The sequence below is a fragment of the Eucyclogobius newberryi genome, unplaced genomic scaffold (genome assembly GCF_026437365.1).
Source record: "Eucyclogobius newberryi isolate DKJ021-1_F unplaced genomic scaffold, fEucNew1.0.hap1 SCAF_13, whole genome shotgun sequence".
In the NCBI taxonomy this organism is placed as follows: domain Eukaryota; kingdom Metazoa; phylum Chordata; class Actinopteri; order Gobiiformes; family Gobiidae; genus Eucyclogobius; species Eucyclogobius newberryi.
Genome location: NW_027315757.1, coordinates 26955854 through 26968564, shown reverse-complemented (window position 1 = coordinate 26968564; position 12711 = coordinate 26955854).

Sequence of the window (12711 nt, the reverse complement as noted above, 5' to 3'; positions counted from 1 at the left end):
TCTTTTTTCGATCCAAAACCCGTCATTATTGGTGTTTTCAGCATTTGCAGTCTTTTTTTTACCTGTGTCGTCGGCCCCACCCCAGTGTTACAGAAGTACTTTTCCTATGCATTATTCCCATTGGCATTCATTCATTTCTGAAACATTACAAACCACAAAGTTAGACAGACATTTATCCACACTTAGGTCTTCAGTCTGTTTTTGGACTATAAATGATCGATGTTAGTTACAACTTACTGCAGCTGGTTAGCCTCCGCAGTGCTTTTGGACTCATTGATTTTACAAAAAGTCTATGGGAAAATGAACACGAAATGTACTTTAGGGGGGGCTTCAAAGTGGGCGGGACTATTGAGCTATAGGCTATTATCATGGGTTTGAGCGGAGGGTAAAATTAGCAAGTTTCCATAGCAATTAATAAATCAGAATGGGATAGGCTCCAGTCACCCGCGACCCCAAACGGGAACACGCATACAAACTAAATGAATTAATTAACAACTATTCTATCTACTAAAGTGAAAAGTAGTCAACGTGTCGCCTATAAACAAATTTAATGAATAAATATCACGTTATAATCATATAAGACAACAAAGCAATGATGCAATGAGCAACTTGCACACACACGTCACACCAAAATAGTTTTGGCCGGGGTGTGACTTATGCTTATATTTATACTTATTTACTTACTTATACTTATACTCCGGAGCGACTTACATGTGAAATTATTTGTTATTTTCACACTTGCAACCGCATTTCATACTCCAGTGCAACTTATGTGTGTTTTTTCCTTCTCTATTATGCATTTTTTGGCTGGACTTATACCCCGGTGCGACTTCTAGTCCAGAAAATATGGTATAATAAATGAGTATACTACACAAAGACAGAAACATGCATAAATGGGAAGTGCTCAGGCAACTCACCGCTTCATTCAGCCTGTTGCCGTGGTTTTGGACAGCTGTCATGAAGTACCTCCAGCCCCAGCCGTGTTTTGAGGAGTTTATGCGGAAACAGACAACACCCAACTGCTGTCCGGGCCAAAATAGCGAGGGGTTGATCTTTGCGCTCGCTCCGTCTTCATTTCTGTTTGTCTCCGTGTCTAGATCTGCCCGAGAGGAGGCATTTGACGAGACGGCTGGAGATGAGGGCCGAGCGCTGGTGGACAGCTCAGGCCCGGGCAGAGAGAACCTCGCTCCACCTGTAAGCACAACACTGCTTATAAATATATCTGAGCAGTTATAAAGTTGTCACGTCACTTCTGATTTTGCTGCTTTTGTTTTTGCAGCACGGTGTGGGGAAAGGCACTGGCTGTGAAGAAGAAAAGGGGTTAAATAATATAATATAATGGTTGAAAACAGTAATAATATACGTAACTTTTCACAGCGTGGTACATTTTCTGGCAACATTGTTCCATTATACAGATTGAATTTATCTTTCAGATGATTTAATTGATATATTTTGGGGTATTTTGAGTGGATTCTATAGTAAACAATTCACTTGAATTTAAATTAGCCCAATGGGTGCACCAGAGGGCCAGGAACTGTACCACTGCTGGGAGTATTATAATACCTATAGAGTATATAGTATATAAATAGTATATAAAAATGTGGAAATAGCGTGTTGCGATTTCAAGAGTATGTGTATGATGTTAGATAAGATATGGAAACACAGCTATATTTATATTATACATTTATTATAACATACAATGGGCTTATATTGTGTGCAAGAGTATGTGCCCATTTATAGAGTGAATTACATCACACTGATCAGGTCTTGTGGTCCATGAGATTATTTACACACACACACACACACACACACACAGACACACACACACACACACACACACACACACACACACACACACAGACACACACACACACACACACACACACACACACACAAAGGACAGGCTTTTCTAATCACTACTATAATACTGATCTTATTTGCCTTGTATACCACTAGGGGGCAGGAAACATTAATGTACCACTTTTTCTTTTTTCTTTACATGAACCAAACTCTTATTATAAACTGTATTTTGACAACATGGAAGCATAATGATTTATAATTCCAGTTTTCTTGTTCTGCTTGTACTAATACATGTTAGAATTATAACAATTTCCCAATCAATGTTTTATCCATTACTACAAATAAAACTGTACATCTACCTTTATTGTTATAATACATAATCAAATAAATACACGGACAGGCTTACTGGGCCATATACTATTTTGTCTTCATTATTTGTACCACCAGTGTGTACTGTACAGTACAAGAGGGTTTTCTTCCGGGACCTGCTGGGACGCACTGCTCGTTTCGTCGGTGGCTGATTCTATTTTGGTCCCGTGATGTGCAGTGACCTTGAAAAGCCCCTCTTTTACCTCTTAGAGCCGGAGAGAGAGTGTCAGGGGGTGAGGAGAGCGGTGCTGCTGCTGCTGCTGTCTGAAGGGCCATCGTGCTACTGCAGGGCCAACGAGGAGCGAGCTGACACCGGTCAAGGCCCGAGACTGCACCCGCTCTGGGACAGTCACGCGCCGGTCACTGTGCCTCAGGGCGTGGCTCCCGCGGCACACGCGGGATGACGCGTCTAAATAGACCTCTTAGAATGTCACGTGAAGACAGGGAATATGTTTGAGCCATTAGTGACTTACTGTTAGTTAGGCTCAATTATGTGATTACAGGTGATTGGCTTAGAGTGCATATGAAAGGTTTTATTTTTGTTCTAAAATGACCTAGTTTGGTGGGACAGTCCTTGTGGTAAACATAGTTCTTACATCATGTTTTGAGTTCTAAAACAGAATCCCATATGTCATCAATAACCAACTGTCCAAACTGCAGAGACAATTGACATTTTTCTGACAGTTTAAACAATCATTTATCAAAATAACGTTTATCAAATCTGAAATATTGTGGCATTTACTGATACTGGCTCTGCTTTACAGTATGGTTGCTAGGTAACAGTTGTAGAATTACCTCTGCCCATTGCCGGATTTCAGATTATTATTATTACCGTGTATTTGTATAGCGCTTTTCCACCTTCAAGACACTTAAAGCACAGATGGCATCTCGACATTCTTCAGGCCAATAATATTTCACAGATGGAGGCTGCGAAAGTGAGTTTTGTTAAAGTATAGATTTTTGTGGTAATACAAGAACAAGAAGTTTAATCACTAATAGAAATAATTAGATTAAACATTTGTGAATTTGTCTTTTAATTATTTCACGGCAAAGTCCAATGTGATCTACAGGGGATTCTGGCTCCGATGGAATAAAAGCTCTTTAATAAAATGATTTAAGTGAGAAAAGTGACATAAGCTACATTTGGTACGCTTGAATGAATTGATTGTTTCATTTGCTAGAAGCAGGTTATGTGATGTGTGTGTGACATTTCTATATCTTCTTAACTTATCGCTATTTCAATCAATTTTGATGCTGCTTAAAGTGGATCTTCTTCCTCTCCTTTTACACGAACACTAAATATCTGATCATTATCGGATTTCTGGAGTTGTATCAGATTATTGTCGTGTCATGTAACATTTTCATCTAATTTGAGTAATCTGATTTCTATCTGATTATTCACATCGGTGCTGGTGTGGCAAAAATAAATTATGAGGTGGAAAATGGGGCAAACTAAATTTTAAATGTAATGGAAAATGTCATTACTACTACTACTCATTTCCTTCATCTCTACCTCCAGGTCTTGTGGCGTCCAATATTTCACTGTCCTTCTGGAGTCAAGGAAAAGGATGTTATTGTTGTTATTATAGATATTCTTTCTTAGGGACATGTTTTAAAAAATCAATGACTGTTTTATTTGAGTTTCTGTTGGTTAAATCCACATTTTTGTGAAGCCCATATGAGGCGACAAAATACAAAATAAAATTGAACTGAAATAGAACCAGGTCCATCGTGCTTTCATTATATATCTTGATGGCTTTTTTTTCGGAGGCCTTAGTTGGAGATGGTTTCAGGCCAAAATGTTTTACAGAATGTGGTTATAAGGTAAAGCCATTATTGACTAAGGAATAAATCCTTCCTCTGTAACATGTTTTTGAGTTCTTTCGCATGAGTTCCTTCTCATGAGCTTAACATGCTGACTGGTTTTGGTGCAGTAATTGTCAGGAAGGTCAAACGCAGAGTGAAATCTTACTGTCCGCCTTGTGTCACGTGTGCAATGAAAGTGGCCTAAAACATGGGAGAACTGCACTTATGCCTTAATTAGCTGCCAATGCTATGCTCGGATGCCCCTCATATGAGCCAATTTGTCTCCTGTACGACTTCCCTGTGACTGTGGCATTGTGGGAAATGAAGTGGCGGCTCACACAGGAGTTGGCACGGACCAAGACGTGTCTAATATCCAAGACATTTACCTGTACGATGTTTATCCCCTCAGTGATCTCCTGCTCATTGGCCTTCTTATTGTGGCTCCTCAGCGCATAAACACACAGCGGCGTGACTCTCACTACTCAGAATAAAGTTGTTATTAAAAGATTACATCGGGGATCGTACTCGCGGCGTGATTAATTAACCTTGACTGACGATTTGGAGAAACCAGGGCTACACAGACACTTGCTGTATAAGTTTCCCAAGAGCTGGCCTCTAATATGGACCCCGGTTACCGTCGCGAGACAAAGCCCCTCAGTTGGCGAGATTAGCATGGGCCGGGCTCGCTCAAGCCTCTTGTGTGGACAGCTCAGACTCAAATGCCTCGGCCAAACACTGACAATGCTGCAGCCTGCTGGGTTGGCTTTGTGAGGCGGTCTCTGCTGCTCAGTTGGCGGAGGATACACTTCAGATTGGGGGGAACAACAAGCAAGGGGTCCGACACAAAGGGTGTAAAGATATGCAAATTATTTGTGAGTGAATGTCCGAAGTAACAGTTACATTTCCCTAAATCGTACTTAACATGAATATTTTTCTGATTCATCTAGAATGTTGCACTGTATCATTTTCATGAATAAGAAAATTGTATGTGTGTGTGTGGATTGTCCTTTTTGGATGGAGAACTTATTACTCCCTGTATTTTTTAACTTTCAACTTTTCCAACTGCACTTGTCTGATTGACTGCAGTATTTACAACAGGTGCCTCCAAACAAATAGGCAAGAAAAAACAGAAAACCTTTTTTTTGTGATTTCTGTTTCTATCCCAGAAAAATGCACTGGAAGCAGAATTTTGAGACAAGAATCAAACCTCCACAAAGAGCCATGGATATTTCATTAAGCCAAACATACATTTTAGCATTCATTAAAAAATATTCTGACCCTATATAGAGTAATACACGTGACTGCAGTTTATTGAGTCAATGGCTCTGTTAAACCTTTTATATTGTATTTCTATGACCACTGGTTCAGTAGGGCAGCTATGCAACTGTAGTTGTTTTACGTTCCATTCTGGGAATTTTTCAATTCAATTTATTTTTGTTACGCCCAAAATCACAACAGCAGTTGCATCGAGGGGAGTAAACAATGTTCATGTGGACTTGGCAATGTCCCAGGGTCCCCTGTCCTTAGACGCTCCTTCTCGGCCAGGAAAAACTACAAAACCTCTTTGGGAAAAAGTAGAAACGTGGAGGAGTTCCAGAGTGAAGGAGAGATCCGACTCCTTCAGATGGACGCGAGATAGACAGAGGAGCTGGATCCACTCAGGAGGAGAACCAGTTCTTCCATGAGTTTCACATTGCTTTCTTAAAGAGGACATATTTGACATATTGTCAGTATTGAACTGTATAAGTAGATCACACATTTTGTTCATTATGAACCACAATATTGATCCAAAACTACTTAGGGCGAGACACAACAGGCAAAACAATTTTATTGGTCAGTTTGCTCTCTCAAGATAAGCTTTCACTTGGAAACAACAACAATGTCCAACGCTTAAAGAAGCACCTACACAAAGCAAACTTTGCCATTTTAACTGAATTTTGATGCAATGTAAAGAAAAATGTGTTCATATTTAAGTCGAAGTCTGATTTTTAAAAGTTTAAGTTGAAAAAATTAGGCAAAATTTGAATTTAAGTTTACTCAAAAAGGTAATAAAATAATCAAAATCCCCCCAGTATGTTCTTAGTATGACAACAAAATGAATCGTTCAGATTTGAATATGCAATTTTGACCATCCTACACATAAAATGTCTTAATTTTATATGAAAATACGACATGCTGAAACCCAAGGAGTTTCAAAGTAGTTTTTAAGACATTTTCCCTGTGCACCTGCAGTGACTTAATGATAGGAACAGGTCCATTAACTTCCTTTTCAAAGCAGCATCGCCTCTTCACAATTCATTTTTCATGAATTGTCATGTTTTGCGATACATATTTTTTAGATAAATGAGTAAACATATGATGACATATAATGATTGAGTGATGTGTCTGTTTTTTGATATTGTGTTTGATATAGCTTTGGCACAGTAAAAGTATAATTTCTGATTCTGATTTTAATGTGCCCTTTAATATAAATGTATTATCTATAATCTTTAATCTGGTATTCTGTAAATAAACCTAATGATAACATGACATGAATGCATACATGTAGTGAATATTGTTTATGTCTTCGTATCACAATTAAAAGCATCATTTTATTGAAAGGTTCAAATGTGGAAAAAAGTCACTTAGATGGCGTTTATTAATATCAGCTGTTTATTTTATTTTTCATTTAAATATGAAAAGGTCATGCTCAACTAGCTAGCATACATAATTTCTGCTTGATAGATTATTTATTTCCCCCCCAACTAAAACGTAATTTTACTACGCACATACATGTTCAATATTATTTTTATGCTACTCCAGCAACCTTTTTTTTCAGTGCATGTGAGTCACTATGAGAGCTGATTCACCCGCTTCACTTTTATGTTTGAAAAAGCTGATCTAAAGCTCGATGCATGAGAGCGAGAAGTGAGACGGAAAGAATACCTGCTTCACTGTATGATCATGTATTAATTGTATACATATATATTAAACACATTTTGATCAAATTATAAGGAAACAAGGGATATACAAATATGATTTATTGAATAATAAGGACTAAAGGGTGGGATTTTTGACTCTCACATACTCACTTTTCGAACATCCATCCATCCATCCATCCATTTTCTACCGCTTGTTCCCTTTCGGGGTCGCGGGTGACTGGAGCCTATCCCAGTGACTTCGGGCCTTAGGCGGGGTACATCCTGGACAGTGGCCAACTTGTCGTAGGCACTTTTCGAACATGTATTATTAATTTGTATGTCATGATTGATATAAAGTAATAATACGTTTTCTTGCCAAATGTCAGAGAGGGAAACCACCTGAATCAGAACTTACTTATACTATAAGAAAGTATAAGAAGGTATGTAAGTATCACAATATACTGCAAATAAAATACAGCTTCCTCACCTCCACCATAGAGTGTTTTTTATAAGTTATCTGTTCTCTCACTTCTGTACCTACTTATCATATACTTATACTAGTAGCTAAAATGATTAAATAACAAGGAAAATGTATAATGTTAAATTACACTGTCAGCACCAGCCCAATGTCAATCTGATTTCAACATTGCTTTTGTTTGCTGGTGTCACATTCAACTGTTTTTGGATAAACAGTTATTAAAAGCCATCTTTTTCATCCAAAGACCCTTGACTTATTTCATTATTTTTTTTCAATGATTGCATTTCCAAAACAAATCCAAAATAAATCACCCAACGAGATCTTAATTTAGTCTAATTTTCACTCATGATTGGGTCAGTGTAATTGTAAGTCTGAAGAAGATTGCGGCACAAAACCCATTCTGATCATTTTGGGAAACGCAGAGCTGTAGTTGTATCGTAATGGTGACTTTACTCATTGCCCCTTGTCTTGGTTGGGACCACAATAGCATTTTAGCAGTAGTTTTTGACCAGTCAAATCCACGAGAAAGGTCCCAGTAGCCACAGCGTACATCTGCATATGTATTTGGTTCAAAGGGGGGGCTGACTCAGGACCCAGCGCTCTCTTCAGTCCCACTACAGTCCACACCAGAGCCGCAGGACGCTAACCTGCTGGCCGCCCCATGAATAAAACATAAAGCGCAGAAGTGCTTAAAGGAATCTTTTCATTTCCATTTAGAATTATGAGGTTCATACACCGATGTGCATCTACTATGGTAATCACTGTTATTACACATGTATTAATTCAGCATTTGCACGTACAATAACACCACCACAGCGTTGCCTTTAATATGTTTCCACAGAAAGCCTCAAGCACCAACTGTGTACATATCTTTATCTATTTATTTATTTCTTATGTGCGGATACAAGGACGCTCCAATCTCCAGTGATGCAAATTCTAACATGCAAATTTGGAACCAAAACTGATTTTTTATTTTTCAAAGGCAACATTTATTATGAGACTGTTATCTACAAAAATAATTTTGATGCGTTTTGAATCACTTCAATTACATGGGTGCCACGCAACAAAAACATAAACGGATGGGACAAGACATAATTTCCACAAGACACAATTTTACACAAGTACCGGTAAATAATTGGTGTGGTTCAGTTCACAGTTTGGGCCTCAGATTCTGTATTTTTATCACAGGATTTTGTGGCACAATATCACGTCCCATCCCTGATAAATGTCATTAATTTTGGGTCCACCTTTCTTAAATTAAATTGAATCTGAGACTTACGGATTCTTAATGCTTAACCATCCTGACACAGTATCCCAATGTCTTTATTCACTGAAAGAAATACTGTAGAAAGTTTATTTTATTCACTTAAAAATCTAAAGGCCACAGTTACTTTATTACTTGGTTTACCGCCGCACTTAGATTATTGATTTCTACAATATAAATAAAATAAATTATTATAATTTTTTTGTACAAAGTACCGCCCACAATGCAAAATAGCATTAAATGAAATATAAAAAGCGGTATTAAGTCAAAAGATAAGAGCGTGTGAAGCAATTTTTCATCAAAATCCTGCGGGAGTCTGGGACGAAGCGGCTCCGTCCCTGCGCGCGGCCCCGGTAGAGCATGAGAAGACGCGCGCGCCCGTTTCCTTGTCTGCTAGGCACAGCGCTAACTCCTTTATATCGCAAATACACATTTTAAACCCATTTACCACGTTTCTCCAGCGCGTTTTGCAGTGACTAAGGCTGTTCTACCGATGCAAAACACGCTAAATCTACTGTTACACTCACCTGCACGCCGCGTCTCCCCCCCTCCTCCCGTGGTGCATTTTGGGTAAACAAGGGAGAAAAAATCTTTCTAAATTGAAATTATATTTACAGTGATCCCTCGTTTATCGTGGGGGTTACGTTCCAAGAAGAACCCGAGGGAGTCGAAATCCGCGAAGTAGAAACCTTTATTTTTTTACAGTTATTATACAATGAAATACTCCATAAAAGATTGAAGCTCACGTGCGCCGCTCTGACCGGCCTCTCACGCGCGCCGCCGCTCTCACCGGCCTCTCCCGCAGCTCACACGCGCTGCTCTCACCGGCCTCGCAAAATTCTATTTGGCAAGCGGTTTTACGTACGTGTACATATTAATCCATAACGTTATTGACACACAGGTAGAGAAGACGCGGAGAGACTGTTTAGCCAATCAGAATGCAGAACACAATGCATGATGAAAATCCGCGAAGCAGCGAGACCGCGAAATGTGAACCGCGTTATAGCGAGGGATCACTGTATATATATAAATTTTGCCGCCTGTTCAATATATTTCATTTTAAAAATCCGTAAACCAAGTAATAAAATAACTGCGGCCTAAACGGTAATGTATTTTGTCTATTGATTGGCATATGGCTTCACGAGTGCACACGTAGCGGCAGAACGTGCTAGTTTTCCTTTTAAAGTCCATTTAATAGCTACAGTTTGAGCAATTTGAAACAAAATGCCAACACAGTTCTTCCCCGTCCATCTCCAGCTCTGCCTCGGTTGAGATCTCATCCCACCACGGACTCACCTCAATGATTTTGTGACATTTCTGACATTGACGTTGCTGCGGCTCGGTTCCACCCGGAGCCCGTGACCCTTGATCTCCGGCGCCCCCGGGTTCACACAATACCCCTATCTCACGCTGATATGATGTAGTCCACACAAATAAGTGGTTAAAACGGTCCCGAATGAGTACAAGGTCAAGTGTGTGCGGACAGACCGGGCCCTCCACTGGGTAAATGATAGACTGCCACGCTTGGGTGAGCCTCGGAGATGACGGAGGGGTCAAAGGTCAGACAACTCACCTGCAAAACACCTCAAACATCTCAACAATTTGGGCTGTCTTTGTCTTCTCGATGAAGGTCACACGATGGGTACTCACGTTTCAGTGCTGTCTTAGAGTGAAGATTTTTCTCTTTTTATTTTGGACAAATTATAGAGACATTCTTTTATTAGAGAAATGCTCCTCAACATTCAGAGTGGCAGACTTACTGCTGTGTTCAAGGTTTCACAGCTTCACTAATGAAGCTTCACTAATGAAGCTGTCAGGTGTTTATCTTCCACCAAATGCAGGAGGTTTCTGAGTAGAAAGGCTCTTCAGTGAAAATGTACAAGGACGACCTTTTTGTTGTTGCTGCCTTGTTTTAATAAACTATATACGGCAAAACTGATGATAGTTTCTGTGTTGTTCAAACTGCTCAGCTCTGAGCTTGTTTGCAAATAGCAGTTAGAGATTCAGGACACTTCAGCTGCCACTCAACCATTCGTTTCCTGAACAAATAGACTCAAAAACATCTTGTTTAAGGAGAGAAAAATAATCAATTCAACTGTGTGTAATCACAAAGTCTGTATCAGTGATAAATGTGAGCTTAGTCCTGTTGTTTATTTGGTTTAAAATTAAAAAAAAAATTAGATTTCAGATAAACTAAATATTTCGTTGTATACCTTTATATTCGGTATGTTGCCGTGTTTTGAGCTCCTACAAAAGACAATGTCTTTACTCAACATTTTTGCCATTCACTGCAACAATTCAGATGCTGCAAAGTCTATGCAGTCTAAGTTAGAATAATGCATACATACGGAAAACAACTGAAATCTCTAAAAGAGTTCACATGTTGGTACTGAGAAGGTGGAATCAAGCCAAAAACAGTAATTGCAAGTTGGTGAAGGAAACATGAGCTCTAAAGTCACAGGTAGTGGAGCATGGGAGGTGTGTGGACTTAAAACAGAACCACCTGATGACATCACGCAGTGTGATGCAAATCTAGCAGGGTTTTAGCTCACAAGAGGCAGTCTCAGTCCAATGTCTAAGACGTACAACTACAGTAGGGGGCAGTAATGTAACACTTGGATACCAACCGGCATAAAACACCAAAGAAGAAGAAGAGATTATCTATTTTTGGTATAACTACAGAAGACGTACAACTACAGAAGACGTACAACTACAGAACACGTATAACCACAGAAGACGTACAACTACAGAAGACGTACAACTACAGAACACGTACAACTACAGAAGACGTATAACTACAGAAGACGTACAACTACAGAAGACGTACAACTACAGAAGACGTACAACTACAGAAGACGTACAACTACAGAAGACGTACAACTACAGAAGACGTACAACTACAGAAGACGTACAACTACAGTACGTGGCAATAAATACGCTTTTTCAGTTGGCTGTCAACCGCCATTAAAGTAATACAACAACAACAATAACAACAAGAACAACAGATGCTCTATTTTTACGATTACACCAACATGCAATGAAACAAAGAACAACTCCAGATATGTTTTTGATGAAGCAAAAAAGTTGTAGGATCTTTTATTATAGTTTTTCAGGTGCTTAAACGTCTGCGAATCACGCTGGACAATGTCAGTGTTAACTCGGGTTCTACTGGAAGAAACCATGGAATCTTGTTTGATCAGGAGCTCTCATTCAAAGCACATATACATTAAGCCTGTAAAACAGCTTATTTCTATTTGCGTAATTAGCTAAAATTAAAAAAAAAAAATCTCGCCTAAAAGCAATGCTGAAAAATGTCTAGATTCGACTACTGTAACTTTCTGCTCGCAGCATGTCCTAAAAGCTCCATAAAAAACTTTCAACTGGTTGAAAACGCGTCAGCAAGAGTCCTGACAGGAACTAAAAGAAGAGAGTACATGGTGCTTGAGTCTCTTCACTGGCTCCCTGTCGAGTTAAGAATCAAACTTATTTCTTATTTTTTAAGAAATAAGTTTGAGTCTCTAAAAGCACAGTAGGAGGTAGAGCGTTTAGCTCCCAAGCTCCTGTGTTATGGAATCAGCTCCTGTCCATGTTAAAGAGGCCGACACAGACTCTTCATTTAAGACCAGACTTAAAACGTTCCACTTTGAAATGACTTATGGTCAGGCCAGTTAGGAACAGAAATAAAAACCTACAGTTTCAGCTCTGCTGCCCTAGGAGCAACTGTGCTGGGGGAAGTATGGCAGTCAACAATGTTTAATATTTTAGTACACTTCTGTCTGTTCATTGCGGTTCATATGTTTTTCTTCTTTTTCCGCCTCCCTCGGGGAGTAATTCTGTTTCAGACACTAATTCTGACCTGTGGATCCGGATGCTCCTCCTCTGCCTGGATAAAGGGTTACCTGCAAATTGAAGTGCGTCCACCTGTCCATCCGTGGAAGTAGGATCTCTCCTTCACTGTGGTCCTCCCTGAAAGTTCTTTTCCCCCCAAAGGGTTTTGTAGTTTTTCCTCACAGAGAAAGAGGGTCTAAGGACAAAGGATGCTGGAGCAACTATCCATTTGCTCATTTCATGTGAACATTGATTCATCTCTCTAT